Source organism: Chiloscyllium punctatum, chromosome 2, assembly GCF_047496795.1.
Source record: "Chiloscyllium punctatum isolate Juve2018m chromosome 2, sChiPun1.3, whole genome shotgun sequence".
In the NCBI taxonomy this organism is placed as follows: domain Eukaryota; kingdom Metazoa; phylum Chordata; class Chondrichthyes; order Orectolobiformes; family Hemiscylliidae; genus Chiloscyllium; species Chiloscyllium punctatum.
This window is the reverse complement of record NC_092740.1, coordinates 140,505,520-140,523,848: the sequence shown is the minus strand read 5'-3', so window position 1 is coordinate 140,523,848 and position 18,329 is coordinate 140,505,520. Positions and strand designations below refer to the sequence as shown.

Here is an 18,329-nt window from a genome sequence, read left to right as displayed (position 1 = left end):
ATGTTGTTAGTTAAGGCAAGAAGTTAGTAAAGGAAAGTGCACCCCGACACATCTTTGAATATTCTAGTTCTATCTTTCACCTTGGAGGAAAAGGAAACCTCAGTTTAATATCTTATCCAAATTTATTTTCCACAATCTAGCACTCCCACGATATTGCACAAAGATACCAATGCGAAATAAATGCTCAAGTCTCTGCAATGGAACTTCAATGCACAGTTTTCTGAATTAAAGTTGAATATCTTACCGCTGAGTCAGAGCCGTAAAAAAATTGAACAAGAAACCTAGAGATCATTAAGAACAAGTGTGCATGGTAATCACAGATGGCATTGTTATCTATGGAAGAACAGTAAATCTTATTCAATCCAAGCAGAAAATAGCTTAAATGAAAAGCTCCCTTTGATAGCAAATATTAATATTTTTAGATAGGTCATCTAAAATGAAAATCAGGGTCGTTGTAAAATGGGCAAGCAATTCTCCCCACCAATTTACCAGCCAGTTAATGAAAAAAAATCATTCCAGGAAAATCATTGTTGGCCTATTCTATAGGAATACAGCAATTGCTAGATGAGATCAGATTGTATTCCCTTCACTTCCTATTGTGATAACACTGTTCTTGACTATTATAGCACTAATTACCACATATTATTTCAGTATCTGAACTTTATTCCAGTCAACATGCTTTGTACTCACATCTTCTATCATTTTCCAACAATGCAGTATTCCGATTTACTGTGGTCTAATTTTCAAGCTGGTTATAGACACAACACTACCTGGGGCCAAAACGGTTAACTACAGAGAAAACATGAGTACAGGCCAGAATTTGCTGGGAAGGTGCTATTTTACCATTAGGCTGTTGACTGAATTTTTTTCTCATATTTCAGCCTGAAAAGAAAAGCTCTGAATTGCAGCTTGCAGCGAGTATGAGTTGTTAATAGGGCAGTATGGGAAACAGCAATGAACAATGGACCAATCCATATATCCCTTAAAAACCGAAAGGAGTGCAGATGTTGTAAATCAGAAACAAAAATAGAAATTGCTGGAAGAGTTCAGCAGGTCTGGCAGTATCTATGGAGAGAAATCAGAAGGTTCACCCGACCAAAACGTTAACTTTGATTTCAATCCAATATCCCCTTGATCAATGAGATTTAAAGATTGAGGAAGAAACAAATGAAAGGCAAAGAAGGATATATTGTGAATTAAAATCAAAAAAGTAGATAAAATAAAATGAAGACACAACGAAAAATTGGATTGAGAGAGAAAGTGAACAGTAAGGAAATGTAAGCAAAAGGTAAATGTTTTAAATTTTAAAATTTTCGAACAATGATCCATTAGCGAGGCTGCACAATTATACATATTCTTTTTTCTGGGCTACAGAGGTTGGGTAGCATGCAGAAACATAAATCACATCATTAAAATATACTGTATATATATCCCAATATGTATCAGTCCTCACTTAGTGTTAGGAGTTTAATGGGAATTAAACTCATAGGAAGACTGAGGATATTCTGCCATTTTCACAAACGCTGAAACAGCCCAAATTATATTCTCCAAAAAAATTGCAGTCACTTGCAACGTGTGAGCTCTGTCTTCCTCATCAAAGAAGCTCTGCATTATCTTCCAGCAAATAATGGCATGCAGATTAAACGCAGTTTTGCCAATTACATTCTGGCTCACCCAAACCTACCATCAAATGGCAGAATTTGGACATTGGAGAAATCGAAACCAGACCGTTGGTTGTTTGTCACTGTCATCATGTTCATGGTCTGAGACACTTCCAGGAGATTACAAGTTGTGTTGTATTTTCCCCCTTTGAAACTGTTTTGTGACTTGCACTTCCTCTTCGGACAACTAGTGGATTTACATCGGTAGTCCATGTTCACTATATTTTCATCATCAGCCTGTTCACAGATGTCATTACACACCTCAAGAGCAGGTGGAACTTGAACCCAGGCCTCCTGTTTCAGAAGTAGGGACAAACCACTGTGTCACAAGAATTGTACCATTGGTCTTTTGCTCTTTTTGTTCCATTTTCTTTTTTTTCTACCTAGAAGTGTTATCACACAAAACTGAGGAAACTGCCCACCACCAAAATCAGCATGACGTTTTTTTAAAACTACTATCCACCACAAGTTTAAAAAAAACCATATAGCCAATTCAATATTTACATGCAAAGCCCATTAAGAGCAATGCAAATCATCAAGCATGAGGAGAAGGTATGGAGAGAGGAAAAGACTAAATCAAAATACAATTGGAGGGGGTAAGTAAGAAGGCTCCCAACCCTGCTGGCTGTCTCAAACCACAGTGGTCTGGTGAACAACCAAAGCAGTGACCTATTATGCCAGAGCCTTTTGAATTGTTTTTAAATTTAGCTTATTTTACGAATCAACCTGTTCAGCGATGCTATTACACACCTCTAGAGTAGGTGGGATTTGAACCAGGGGTAGGGACACTACCACTGCATCAAAAGAGGGCCCCCTCTGTTGGGACTTTTGAGTTCAAAGAAATAATGAGATTTAGGTACAACACTAATCGACTGTTCCGGTGCTAACTGCAGCTCAGGAATGTGATGGAATATTCCCTACTTGTCTGAATGAGTGTAGCTGCAACAACACTCAAGAAACTCAACGCTGTCCTGGACAAATCAGCCAATTGATCAACACCCCGCCCAGAACTTCAGCATTCACACAAGCTACCACAAGCTGACCATGGCTATAATGAGCCCCATCTACATGGTGCAAACTCCACAACCCAGAAAGACAAGGGCAGCGAGTCATAGGAACACCACCATCTCTAACTTCTCTCCAACTCATGCCCCATCCAAACATGAGTATGAAGTTCAATTCCTTTACTATTATCAAGTCAAAATCCTTGCACTCTACACCTGACACAACGTGGACTGCAACAGGCCACCTTCACAGTGGCACACATATCCCAAGAATGAATTTTAGAGAAACCTTTTTACAATCATTACATCTCAAAATAACAAACTACTCATGTATTTAAATTAGTAAGTGAGCATTTTGAAAATATAGATCCTGCATTTGTAAAGGGCTTTTAATACAGGGAATGTCCCAAAGGTATTTCACAGGGATGTAAAGACATCCGTTGGCTGGATGGCTGGTTTACAATGCAGCATAATGCCAACAGCTTGGGTTCAATTCATGCACTGGCTGAGGTTACCATGAAGGATTCTCCTGTTCACTCTCACCCCTTGCCTGAGGCATGGTGACTCTCAGGTGAAACCACCAGTTGACTCTCCTCTCTCTCTTTCTCAAATGAAAATGCAGCCCTATGGTCTGGTGCTCCTGCCCTTAATCACCTGAAAAGGATAGCTGCCAAAATGCTGGGCTTTCAGAATGAATGTAATGGAAGAGAGCAGTCAAGGAGGCAGTGAGGTTTAGGGGTGCATTTTTAAAGCCCTAGATGATTGCAGGTCACGAATACTGGAAAAGAGGTGGGGGAACATTGTTATGAGTTGCAGATCATTAGGCAGTAAAGAGGTATAAGCAAGAGCATTTTAAATTTGAGGCACTGGAGGACCATGAGCACATGCAAATTAGTGAGCACAATCTTTATAATGGATTCTCTGAAAAATACAGATTGGCAATATGTATATGCAGCTGACAGCACAAATATAACTGTTTTGTAAAGTATACAAGCATATTGCTACATTACTGACTGTGCTAAACACTGTGTGATTGTAACAAAGCAAATAAGCACACATATTTTAAGACCTGATCTCAGTGCTAACAGGGAACTTTCTAAAAGATACCACCGCCCTGCTACTGCACTATTTGAAAGGTAATTGCTTCTGTTTCAATTAAAAAGGGAGAGATTTCTCGTTTTCTGGTCTCAAAGTAGAAATATTCTGGCAAAATCAACAGAACTATGTTTTTTTTGGATGAAGAACACTTTGAAACATACAGATTGTCACAAAGCCAGAGTTAAAGGTGGAAAGAGTGATGTTGGAATAAATACGTGAGAATTCAAGAAGCCTATCCAGCAACTCCCCTCAAAACTGAAAACTGTCAAGTGTGAATTCTAAATGTGACCTGAAATATTTGTGTAATGATCAATAAATTCCCAGTGCAGATTTGCAACTATTGCAAATTATTCTGTTATGATACCAGCTGATGTTATGATGGGACAAGTAAGATCCCAGATGCAAGCTGACTTTATAGACCATATTTGGTTGTATTTTGGTCTTAACATGGTGGTCTCCCACAGAAACATAAGCACGCAATGTTGCGGTTGCTTTTTCACTTGTTGTACATCGCTATTAAAACCACTCCCAAACCTCTGTTGTATGGAGAGAGCAAGTTTGGCTCTTATAGCCTAACCTTATAACTAAAATTCTCCATTTCCAAATACATTCCAGTGAATCTCATCGATGCCAACTCATGAAGCCCCATCTTTCCAAACATGTGACATCTAGAAATGAATATAATGCTGTGGCAGAAGCCTACTCAAAACTCTATGAACACTTAGCATAAGCTTCTGGCTTTTATACTCAATACCTCACTGTATGAAGCCCAGGATCCTAATGGAGAAGAGGTACATCAGGATTACTGCTGGTCCTCATATCTCATATTTACTTTTGCTGTGTGCAGCTCTGTGCCAGGAGTACTAAGCTGGAAAATCTATCCCAAAGCCTACTAACTGCCCTGGAAAATGATGGAAGTCCTTGTCTACTCAAAAAGCACTGCTGCCTCACAGCACCAGGGACCCAGATTCAATTCCAGCCTCGGGCGACTCTCTGTGTGGAGTTTGCACATTCTCCCCGTGTCTGCGTGGGTTTCCTCCGGGTGCTCCGGTTTCCTCCCACAATCCAAAAAAATCTGCAGGTCAGGTGAATTGGCCATGCTAAATTGCCCGTAGTGTTAGGTGAAGGGGTAAATGTAGGGGAATGGGTCTGGGTGGGTTGCACTTCGGCGGGGCGGTATGGACTTGTTGGGCCGGAGGACCTGCTTCCACACTGTAAGTAATCTAATCTAATCTAATCTAAAAAGATCAGGAATATATATAGAGTAGGGGAATGGGTCTGGGTGGTTTACTCTTCGGAGGATCAGTGTGGACTTGTTGGACCGAAGGGCCTGTTTCCACACTGTAGGGTTTCTAATCCTGATTCTAATTCTTCTAATCTTGAATTGACAATGTTAATATACAAGTTTGCTTATGTGTATGTCAGATTGCTTTCCTTTATTAAGAGTTTATAGTAACGTTTCCTCTTCAAATGCAATCTGAATCATATTCGTTATCTCAGGAACTCTTAGTAAGTCTCAAGATAAATGATTCACTTTCGGTCTAAAACTACTGGAAACTTTTGCCAAGTTTTTTTTTCCCCAGGTAAGATGGCTTACAACATTCAGATTGTGCACTTCAGATCCTAAACATTTGATCCATAAATAAACGTTCCTCTTTATTCTTTGATGGGATGTGAATATTACTGGCTAAGTAAACATTTATTGTCCATTCCCAATTGCTGTTGAGAATGAGATGGTGAGCTGCCTTCTTGAATGTTGCAGTCCATGTGTTGTTGGATCAGATTCCCTACAGTGTGGAAACAGGCCCTTCGGCCCAACAAGTCCGCACCAACCCTCCGAAGAGTAACCCACCCAGACCCATTTCCTTCTAACGCACTTAGACAATGGGCAATCTAACATGGCCAGTTCACCTGACCTGCACATCTTTGGACTGTGGGAGGAAACCGGAGCACCCGGAGGAAACCCACGCGGACACGGGGAGAATGTGCAAACTCCGCCCAGTCGCCCGAGGCTGGAATCGAACCTGGGACTCTGGTGCTGTGAGGCAGCAGTGCTAACCACTGAGCCACCGTGCTGCCATTGGTACACTCATGATGTTAGGAAGGGAATTCCAGGATTTTAGCACAGCAGTGTAGAGGGAATGGTGATATAATTCCAAGTCCAGATGGTATGTGACTTGGAGGAGAAGTAACAGGTGGTGTCCAAGTCCTTCCAGGCAGTACAGATCACGGGTTTGGAAGGTGCTGTCAAAGGAGCTACGGTGAGCTGCTGCAGTGCTTCTTGTAGAAGATACACTCTGCTATCACTGCACATCAGTGATGAAGTTGTGAATGTTGATGGGTAGTGCACCAATCAAGTGAGCTGCTTTTTCCTGATCAATGTGAAGGTTCTTGAGCATTGCTGAAGCTGTACTCAGCCAGGCAAGTGGAGAGTCTTCCAACATATTCCTGACATGTGCCTTGTAGATGGTGAACAGGCTTTGTGGATTTAGGGAGTGAGTTACTCGCTGTCATAGTCCTAACCTCTGACCTACGCTTGTAGCCATTGTATTTACATGGCTGGTCCAGTTCAGTTTCTGGTCCATAGTAAATCCTCCCGTTTGTTGATGGGGGACTCAATGATGGTAATGCAATCAAATGTCAAAGGGCAATTGTTTGGTTCTGTCTCATTGTAAATGGTCATTGGCACAATCTTGCGCAATAATTAGTGAACATTCATTCATTTTAAAGATCCTGACAGCTACTTTGACTGCTGCTGCCAAAAGGTAAGTACATGAGTTAAACATGGCGTGAGAGTGCAAGATAGATATAGGTGCAGGATGCCATGAAATGGAGATCCCATGTCTAGGGTGCCAAGGTGCCAAGTAAGTAGAGTGTAAGCTGGGAATGGGAGCAGATGCCAGAGTAGGAGGTCAGTTGAGCTGGGGTTAGGTTGCCAGGAGAAAGTGAGGACTGCAGATGCTGGAGATCAGAGTCAAGACATGTAGTGCTGGAAAAGCACAGCAGGTCAGCCAGCAACCGAGGAGCAGGGATTCAATGTTTCAAGCTTAAGCCCTTCATCAGGAAGCTAAGTAGGGTGCCAAGTGGGAAGGGAGTAGTGTACCATAGAGCAAGTTATGGGGTCAACTTAATAGTCATTCAGGAATTAGACTATGTATATAATAGTCTTCTGAGTAATTATTATATTTAAGTTCATCAGAACCCTCCAAAGTCTCTGATTTAAATGAAAACTCTTGGAACATTCAATGTCAAGAGGAATTGCGCAGTGAAAATTCAATTTTCCGGTCAATTCTTTCTGAGTGATTCCCAAGCAACTCCCAAATACACTGGCACAACAACAGACCAGCGGAATATCCAGGGCTTGGTATCTGATTATTGCACAATTTATTCTAAAGGTCTCACTCCATCAGAGCCTATCATGACACATTTCAAAAACAGATTTGTTGATATTGTAACCTTGAATCTTTTAAAGCATGTTGAGGTAGGTACATTAACAATATTTAAAAGACATTTGGACAAATATATGGATAGGTAAGGTTTAGAAGGATATGGGCCATGTGCACAGAATTGGGGTTAGCGTTGATTGGCATTTTAGTCAGCATGGATCAGTTTGGGCCAAAGGGCCTTTCTCCATGCTGTAGAACTCTATGACTCTATGACTTCAGGAAATCACATTTTCTCTCCTGACCTCCCCTGGGTAAAAGAAGCAACCAGAACTTTTAATTTGTGTATAAACATTAATAAATATTGATTCAGCTGAGAGTCTGTTCCACATTCACCAATTTTACTTAATTTTATCTTACTTCAGTCTTATTCGAGTTGTGTGAACTTTTCGAGAGGATAAACAAGGGGGACTGAGAGGTGCCATGCAAGATAGCCTGAAGGTTCACAGCTGACTGAGAATATCAGAGTGTGACATAACAGTGGATCTGAGAGAGCATGACAAGGTGGATACTGAAAGGATGTTTTCCATGTGGGATACATTAGTGCTAAGCAACACAGTTTAACAATGAAGTGTTGCCTATTTAGGACACTGATGAGGAGAATTTCTTTCTCTCATAAGGTGATAATTAAGTGGAAAACTCTACAAAGAGCTGTGCTCTTCCAGCACCACTAATCCAGAGGATTTTATTGCTCCTCGGATGCTGCCTGAACTGCTGTGTTCTTCCAGCACCACTAATCCAGACCTTCTCTCATTTATCTCTCCACGCTTCAGGCACTCTGCCTGTATTCCTGATGACAGGCCTTTGCCCGAAACGTCGATTTTACTGCTCCTTGGATGCTGCCTGAACTGCTGTACTCTTCCAGCACCACTAATCCAGAAAGAGGTGTGGAGACAGGATCATGGAATATGTTTAACGTAGAGAGGGATGGATTTGTTAAGTGTGTACAAGAAAATTTTCTGACTCAGTATATGGATGTACCTACTAGAGAAGGTACAAAACTTGACCTACTCTTGGAAAATAAGGCAGGGCAGGTGACTGAGGTGTCAGTGGGGGAGCACTTTGGGGTCAGCGACCATAATTCTATTAGTTTTAAAATAGTGATGGAAAAGGATAAACCAGATCTAAAAGTTGAAGTTCTAAATTGGAGAAAGGCTAATTTTGACAATATTAGCCAAGAACTTTCAAAAGCTGACTGGAGGCAGATGTTCGCAGGTAAAGGGACGGCTGGAAAATGGGAAGCCTTCAAAATGAGATAACCAGAGTTCAGAGACAGTATATTTCTGTCTGGGTAAAAGGGAAGGCTGGTAGGTGTAGGGAATGCTGGATACCTAAAGAAATTGACGGTTTGGTTAAGAAAAAGAAGGAAGCGTATGTCAGGTATAGACAGGATAGATCAAGTGAATCCTTAAGAAGATTACAAAGGCAGTAGGAGTATACTTAAGAGGAAAATCAGGAGGGCAAAAAGGGGCCATGAGGTAGCTTTGGTAAATAGGGTTAAGGAGAACCCAAAGGGTTTTTGTAAATACATTAAGAACAAAAGGGTAACTAGGGAGAGAATAGGGCCCCTCAAAGATCAGCAAAGCAGCCTATGTGTGGAACCGCAGGAGATAGGAGAGATTAAAAAAATGAGTATTTTGCATCAGTGTTTACTATGGAGAAGGACATGTAAGATATAGAATGTGGGGGAATAGATGGTGAGATCTTGAAAAGTGTCCATATTACAGAGTGGGAGGTGCTGGATGTTTTGAAATGCATAAAAGTGGATAAATCCCCAGGCCCTGATCAGGTGTACCACAGAACTCTGTGGGAAGCGAGGGGAGTGATTAGTGGGCCCCTTGCTAACTTATTTGTATCATCAATAGTCACAGGTGAGGGTCTGGAATACTGGAGATTGGCTAACGTGGTGCCACTACTTAAGAAAGGTGGTAAGGAAAAGCCAGGGAACTATAGACCGGTGAGCCTGACATCGATGGTGGGCAAATTACTGGAGGGAATCCTGAGGGACAGGATGTACATGTATTTGGAAAGACAAGGACTGATTAGGGATAGTCAACATGGCCTTATGCTTGGGAAATCATGTCTCATGAACTTGATTGAGTTTTTTGAGGAAGTAACAAAGAGGATTGATGAGGGCAGAGCGGTAGATGTGATCTATATGGACTTCAGTAAGGCGTTCGACAAGGTTCCCCATGGGAGACTGATTAGCAAAGTTAGATCTCACGGAATACAGGGAGAACTAGCCATTTGCATACAGAACTGTCTCAAAAGTAGAAGACATAGGGTGGTGATGGAGGGTTGGTTTTTAGACTGGAGGCCTGTGACCAGTGGAGTGTCACAAGGATCGGTGCTGGGTCCACTACTTTTTGTCATTTATATACATGAACATAGAGCGTATAGTTAATAAGCTTGCAGATGACACCAAATTAGAGGTGTGGTGGATAGTGAAGAAGGTACATCAGAGTATAATAGGATCTTGATTAGATGGGCCAATGGGCTGAGGAATGGCAGATGGAGCTTAATTTAAATAAATGTGACGTGCTGCATATTGGAACAGCAAATCAGAGCAGGATTTGTACACTTAATGGTAAGGTCCCCGCGAGTGTTTCTGAACAAAGAGACCTTGGAGTGCAGGTTTATAGTTCTTTGAAAGACTCGCAGGTAGATAGGATAGTGAAGAAGGTGTTTGGTATGCTTTCTTTTACTGGCCAGAGTATTGAGTACAGGAGTTGGGAGGTCATGTTGCAGCTGTACAGGTCATTGGTTAGGCCATTTTTGGAATACTGGAATATTTCGGAAGGATGTTATGAAATTTGAAAGGGTTCAGAAAAGATTTACAAGGTTGTTGTTGGATTTGAGCGATAGGGAGAGGCTGAACAGGCTGAAACTGTTTTCCCTGGAGCGTTGGAGGCTGAGGGGTGACCTTATAGAGGTTTATAAAATTATGAGAAGCATGGATAGGATAAATAGACAAGGTCTTCTTCCTGGCGTGGGGAGTCCAGAACTAGAGGGCATAGGTTTAGGATGAGGGGGGAAAGATATAAAAGGGGCAACATTTTCACACAGACGGTGGTGCGTGTATGGACTGAACTGCCAGAGGAAGTAGTGCATGCTGGTACAATTACAGCATTAAAAGACATCTGGACGGGTATATGAATAGGAAGGGTTTAGAGGGATATGGGCCAAGTACTGGCAAATGGGACTAGATTAGGTTAGGATATCTGTTGGGGGTGGATGAGTTGGACTGGCGGGTCTGTTTCCCTGCTGCACATCTCTATGACTCTGTGACTCTAATAAGTAAATCAAATGGTATCTGAGTAGGAAACTGAGTTGAAGCCAAAGTCAGATAAGCTATGATCTTACCATGTGCTCAAGCAGGCTTGAGGGACAGGGTTACAGGGAGAAAGTGGGAGAATGGGGTTGAGAAACTTATCAACCATGATTGAATGGCAAAGCAGACTCAATGGGCTGAATGACATAATTTCTGCTCCTATGTCTTATGGTCTTATGGGACCAAAAAGCTAATTATAGTTTCTAATTTGTAGCTTTACTTGTATACTTGTATGGAAGAAGGTATGGTGATTGGTTAGTGAAGATTGTTTTTTTCTCTTTAAATGAGGGCTTTTTCTCAAATTAAGAATTGGGAAATTAAAACAATGCAATTGGATTTAGCATAACAGTAAGTAAAGTAATCCACACAGAACAAGCCTGAGGTATTCATTATAATTAGCAGCTTATACAAGTTAGCAATTGTGAACAGAGATTTTTTTTATACATTATAGATGGACATCTGAAATCTGTTGTTTGTCATGCCCAGGCCATGTCAGAACTTCAGGACCCTTCTCGTGTCTTGAGTGACCATGAGTGTAGGAAGTCTGTCCAATTGCTTTAGCTTCAGCTCAGGACTTTTGAGCTTGAGAGGCAACTGGAGGTACTGCGTGGCATCACAAGGATGCAAGTTTTCTGGACTGTGCGTTCCACACCACAAGCAGTGGGATTTCAGCGTGATGGGCAGGTGGCCATCTGGAACTCTTGGAAGCTGCTGATGTGAACACAAGTCTTCATTGTGCAGGCAATTCTCAAACTGATCCTTCATTTTCAAATTACTGAGAGTGACAATATCTTGAAGTTGTCAATGTTAATTATTAAAATGAAGCATAACAGGCAAAGAGTATTGACTGATTAAGTATCTTGAGCACATATAAAGAGAGAGTTTGCCTTTCACAACCAGTCAGCGCCTTTGCAGATGGAATGCGTCATCAGTCCCAAAAATGATAGTTTAACTTAAATTTCAAAGTTTTCTTTTGAAGATTTTAACATGTTGTTACTGTGTCCCTTTCAGTAGCTGTCACTCATTTATTTTGTTAATTTGCTTTATTCCTTTCCAGAAGAGCATAAATAGAAATGTAACCTTCTATAAACATTGTAGGGGCTGGAATACATTATCCATACTTAAAATTACATTTTAATTTAATTTGCTAAATTATGTTTAAAGTTTTGTTTTTGTTGCAGGGCCCCTTTAAGGATTGGTCCATCAGTTAATTAATTTAATTGTACTCAAAATAATGAAAAGAGAAATTCAAGGATACTAGGTTTTGGTTGGGGAGGTAACAGACATAGACAATGTAAATCCAGTATTTAGTAAAAGATTATCATCTGGTTTCCTTCTTCATTATCTGGCTTCAGAATAAATTAAGATGGCATTAGTAGTTAGTTGCCTAAAGGTGAAAGTTGGAAATTGACCATTCTTTGTTCAGACAGAGATTTCAATCCAAGTTACTTTTATATAGATGAGCTGAAAGCAAATGTAAATTATCAGGATACACTTGATGAATTCAAACCTTACGACCAGTGGAAAGGTGATGTGGATGTAGGTTACATTCATACTGAAGAGGAAGCATCACAACAAAAAGAAAATCCATATTTTGTGATCTGGATGGTTACTGATGAAGATTTGAACCTTCCATTGAGCCTATGGATGAATTTTACTAGAAAGATGTAGAAAATATGACAGATTATATAGAATAGAAATCTATTGGATGTTCACAAGACATGGTCAGACTTTGATAGATTTTGAAAAGAAGATGGTCATTCCAGTGGGACATGCATCACAAACTTTAGTAAACTCTATAGAAAATTACAGATATTCAATTTGGAGCTTCCTTATTCAGTGTCTGGTCTTAACTGATTTTCAATTCTCAGAAAACTACACCCTTTTGGAGCAAGTTTAAAAAAATTCCCTGCCTCATTTCCAGAAGATTTGAATGAACAATTGGGACATGCTGTAATGTCACAGCATCAGAAATACTTAATGATTACGAGACTGAGTTCACTCAGGTATGCAGCACATGTGGAGCACAATGGAAGTGTACATTGGGAGAAATGTGGATAAAGACATTCTTAGCAAATCTGGCAAATGACAGGAGTGTAGTAACAGCAATAGATAATAGAATCCCAGGAATACCAGGGAAATGGTGCTTCTGGTGTGAGTCAAAATAACATTATACCATGACTGGCCAAAGTGGAATGGCTCAACTTTCAAAGCAATGCACAGAAATTTGGAAATTGAAGATGATGTTGATCAGTCTCAGGGAATTATGTAAGTGACACAAAGGTTGTACCATGTTACACAGTGTCTGCACGTGCAACAGATTGGATAAATTCACTCTGTACCAAGGATTAAAATAAGAAACCTCCACCTCTTTCAGTTTTGGAGATGCCAACACATTGAGATTGGTCAAAAGAGGGGTTATTCCATGTAAAAATACCTGGTGTAAGCCACTTTGTTAGTTCAGTGTGGCACCTAGTGAGATAGCATCAGTGCTGAGCAAGCCTTTCATGAAAGACAAAAACAAAACCAGACATGGAACATCATAACACTGAAGAAGGGTCACTAGACTCCAAATGTTAACTCTGCTTTCTCTCCACAGATGCTGCCAGATCTGCTAAGTTTCTCCAGCAATTTCTGTATTTTTCTTAACATAAGAAAATCAATTATTTTGAAAAATCAGTAGATATGACCTGACATGTTTTAATTGGAATATTTGAAGTGTTAGTAGAATCATTTAATAAGAATTTAAGAGGAGAGAAAAACATTTTATGAATAATCCATAGAAAATTGACATAGATTTAAAATCTTACTAATGATTGCATGTAAGCATGATTGATGAAGAGTATATGATTAATGAAAAACTTGAAATATCTACAAATGATCAAAGTTAAAAATCACACAACACCAGGTTATAGTCCAACAGGTTTATTTGGAAGTACAAGCTTTCGGAGTGCTGCTCCTTCATTAGGTAGCTAGTGCAGCAGAATCATAGCACAGAGAATTTATAGTATTTTTGTATCCTATGATCCTGCCCCACTAGCTACCTGATGAAGGAGCAGCACTCTGAAAGCTTGTACTTCCAAATAAACCTGTTGGATTATAATCCTGGTGTTGTGTGACTTTCAACTTTGTCCACCCAAGTCCAACTCCAGCATCTCCACATCATGGCTACAAATGATCAGACAACCGCTGTCATGATCCTTTGTAAATCTGCCATAGGCTTATGGTTTTACTGAAATATTAGCCATGGATTTGAAAGTGTGCGACAAAGAGATAAACACTCCTACATTTTATATCCGTGGCAACAGGATTCAGTCTTTCTACAGTAATAATTGGTAGGTTAAAAGTGTGATAATGAATAAAATCACGGGAACGTGAATAGAGATCAGGCTCAGAGTCCTAGTTACATTTCTGAATAATATTAGGAAAACAAAGAGTTTAGGAGAATTTGCTAATGACAAATTTGTAGGCATATACAAAAACATGAACACTAACAGCTTAAAATCCTTTTAGCAATGGATGCTGAGATGCTTCCTTTAATCTTAGCCGATCAATCAAACCACCTTAACAATTGCCCTGGCATGGGTAGTCCATGCAAAGAATTCATGTCAAGTAGTTGAGAGCTACAGTCCTGCTCAGTCTATGGGAGGTGTCCCAAAATATCACTTGTGCTATGTGATAGCCCCTTTACCTGAGAGAGACCACAATTAGTTAATTTTCTTTCTTAACACTGAATTCTTTAAATTCAAGAAGATGGGCGTTCATCAAAGCAGAAGACTCAGAAATTTTTTAGCGCTCCAAACATCACATAAGACCATTTAAAAGAAGCTTAGAACACTATAAGAGAGAAGACCGTACAGTAAGACAGTGGTTTGCCACATGGTGGTCAAACTAATAGGTCTGTTCACCTCAGCTAATTAGGTTTGATTTCAATAATGATCACTTGGGATGGTGTACTGTTACTCAAACTCCACTACTCTCAAGGTTGTCACAAATGTTAAAGATTTAATCAGAGTATCCAAAGTTCCCTAGCTTACCTCAGGACTCTGGTTAACAGAAAACATTGGAGACACGCAGGAGGCTGGTTTCAGCTGAAAAGTCGACTTCTCCACCTCCTGATGCTGTCTGACTTGCTGTGTTCTTCCAGCCTCCTGCCTGTCTACTTTGATTCCAGCATCTGCAGTTTTTTGTCTCTAATAGAAAACATTGACCAGGTTTTTATGTGTAATAAGAAACTGCAATTTATTACAAAGACAATTGTAACCACAGAAAATGACAAACTTATACCTCTGCTTGCTTAATCTCTAACGCCCACTTCAACTCCTGTACACACATGCAGACAGACTCAGGAAAACAAACATGGATGTCCAAGTGGAGGAAACAATACTACCAGTTCACAGGATTTGATTAGGTGCTCCTTTTACATCTTATAAATTTTTCTGATCTCCATATTTCCATATCTTTTCAGTTAATTTAAGAAAACACATTACAATTGACACATTAATTGTTAATTAAAGGATCATGAAGGAAAGGTTATGTCCAGAGGAACATGAGGGATATTCCAAATTGTTTTAAAAAGCTGCACTTAGCTTTTGACTTAAGAAAATTGACATCGTTGGACATTTAAAATAGTTTCTACAGATCACATATTGTCAAGTTTCGAGAAAGTTCTAAAATTGGATCACAGAGGGTCACAGCTAGACAGTTCATATTTGTGGAATTTCTTAATTATTATTGAAAAGACATAGTACAAAACATTAAAATAAAGAGAGCTCACAATCCTGGTCTCAGTGTCTGACTCATTAACAAAAGCAGATCTCGAAATCTGTTATTTCCACGGGGCTTGTAATAGCATTTCTCAAGGTGTGTTTAATCAATATGACCATGGGTGGTGGTGGTGGAGTGGGGAGCAAACCTCTTTGTTCATAGAATAGCATAATAATGACCACCCACTGTCCATTAATGGCCAGTGTTCCATAATTGAAACTCATTTAGAATTCTGGAGAGCTTTTATCACACATTCTGAACTTTTGAACTAATCTAATACTGACAGTCAAGAATGCAACAAACTCCCAGCTGACAGCTACAATTGTCTGACAGTTAGAGCCTCAATACTGCTGCTGAAGAATTTTAAATTCACCTGAAAAGCAAACTGATCCTCTTTACACTAACATCACCAGTAATTGCTGTCTTATCTTGTGCCTTATTTCCCAAGTCTGGAGGATTGCTGCAACTTCAGACTTCCGCCACTTGGAATCTGACCTTCATGGGAACTCAATTATACTGTTGGTGCTTAAATATTCATAGGCTTGCAACTCCTTTCTAACTGAATACTTATTGTTTCATTTCATTTTTTCTTCCTATGTTCATTCATGGAATTAGGGTGGTCACTGGCTAGCATTTATTGCCCATCCCTATCTGTTCCCCAAAGGGCAGTTAAGAGTCAACTACATTGCTGTGGGTGTGGAGTCACATGTAGGCCAAACCAGGTAAGGATTTCTTCCCTAATTGACATTAGTGAACCAGATGGGTTTTTCCTGACAATTGACAATGGATTCATGGTCATCATTAGATTCCTAATTCCAGATTTTTATTGAAATTAAATTCCACCATCTGCCATGGTGGGATTTGAACCCAGGTCCACAGAACATTATCTGGGTCTCTAGATTAACAGGCCAGCAATAATACCACTAGGCCATTGCCTCCTGAAACATCTGCATGCATTTGAGTGTATTTATGTGTGTGTGTATACACATGTGTATGTGTACATATGTGCGAGTACAGTGACACAGTGTAAATGGGTAAGCGTGCACTGTAAGACCACAGCAGGATTGAATACAGGAATAAATAATATTACTGCATTAAAACTAAAGGAGAATTTGCTGTACGTCACTTTAAAACTATCTTCGTACAAACAGGAGTATGAGAAATACACCTCAGACTTTTAAATATTAAGCCAGTCTGTCTAGACATAGAAGGCAAGGAGCATAAAGTATTTATGTCCGTCACTGTACCACATCCAGAACAAAGACCAGGAGACTAAGGAAATTCAGCATGTCCAAAAAGGACTCTTAGTAATTTTTATAGCTGCACCATAAAAAGCATCCTACCTGGGTGCATTACAGCGTGGCATTGCAAGTGCTCTTCCCAAGATCAGCTTTTTCATTGCTGTTACCAGACTTTTGAACAGACCTCTCAGTTACTGCTAATCTCTCTCTCTCTTTGGCAGCTGTAACACTATTACGGACCCTGTTCTGCGACCTGATGCACTTTGTATGGTATGATCTGCCTGAAGAGCAGATAAAACAATAGTTTTCACTGTATCAAGGTACGTGTAACAATAAAAAAATCAAATCAAGTCAAAAGAAAGGGACTTACAACACGTACACAAGCTCACAAAGTGTGGAGAATAATCTTGAAGAGCTACAAGTGCAAATAGAAGTGAGCGAACATGACATACTTCTTTTTTTACTTGTTCATCAGATGTGGGCATCACTGATTATACACTCATTTGTAACCCATCCCCAACTGACCTGGAAAACACACGACCTTCTGAAGGGTAACTAGGAATGGATAACAAATTACGGTCTTCGCAGTAATTCTGGAATTCCTTGAGATAGTTTAAAGAACAGCATATGTCAATTACTTCTCAAATCATGAGAAGAGCCAACTGTTTACTTAAGAAAAAAAGAGTATGCTAGCACATCGAAAGCAAGCTTTTACCACCTGATCATAAGGGAATTTGACAGAATTTACATATTTTGATTAGTTTACAGGATGAGGGGCGTGCTGACTGGGCCAGCATTTATTGAACAGCCCTAATTTTCCCAGAGAAGGTACAGATGAGCCATTTCCTTGAACAGTTACAGATCATGTGTACACCTACTGAGCTGCTGGGGAGTTCAGGACTTTTATCAGCAACAATGGAAGGACCGGCAATTCTGAAAAAGAGTCAAAGAATACCTACAGTGTGGAAGCAGGCCATTCACCCATTGAGTCCTTACCAACCTTCTGAAGAGCATCTCACCCAGGCCTAGCCCTCTAGCATATCCCTGTAACCCTGCATTTCCCCTGACTAATATACCTAGCCTGGTCACTATGTGCAATTTAGCATGGCCAATCCACTGAACCTGCACATCTTTGGACTGTGGGAGGCAACCCACACAGACACGGGGAGAATGTGCAAAATCCACACAATCATCTGAGGCTGGAATTGAACCTGGGCCCTGGCACTGTGAGACAGCAGTGCTAACCCCTGAGCCACTGTCCACCTCATATAGGTCTCCAAATGTTAACTCAGTTTCTCTCTCCACACACAGTACCAGACTTGATGAGTTTCTCCAGCACTTTTTGTATTGTTTCAGGTTTACAGCATCTGTAGTATTTTGCTCTTATTTTATAAGAATGGCAATATTGTTCCAAGTCAAGATGGAGTGTGGTATGGAGGGGATCAAACAGGTGGTGGTCCACCCATTCATCTGCTGCCTTTGTCAGACAAGGCAGTAGAGGTCACGGTTGTTGTCAAAGTGGTTTGATGAGTTTCTTCAGTCTATCTTGCAGACAGTGCACACTGCTGCCCCTGTGCCTCAGTAGTGGAGGAAATGAATGCTGAAGGTGATGGATGGGGAGCCAAACAAGCGGGCTACTTTTCCCTGGATGGTGTAAAACTTCTTGAGTGTTGTTGGAGCTACACTCATCCAGGCCAGTGGGGAGTATTCCATCACATTCCTGACTTGCACCTTGGTGGTGGTGGACAGGCTTTGATGACAATATTCATACATCCAGGCCATTT

General features: G+C 40.4%; 1 protein-coding gene across 4 annotated transcripts in view; it reads right to left on the bottom strand.

Annotated features, from left to right (window-relative positions):
* LOC140490928 (A disintegrin and metalloproteinase with thrombospondin motifs 3-like) overlaps positions 1-18,329 on the bottom strand; it is a 257,036-nt gene that overhangs the window by 153,014 nt on the left and 85,693 nt on the right. The gene's annotated exons all lie outside the window — the stretch shown is intronic.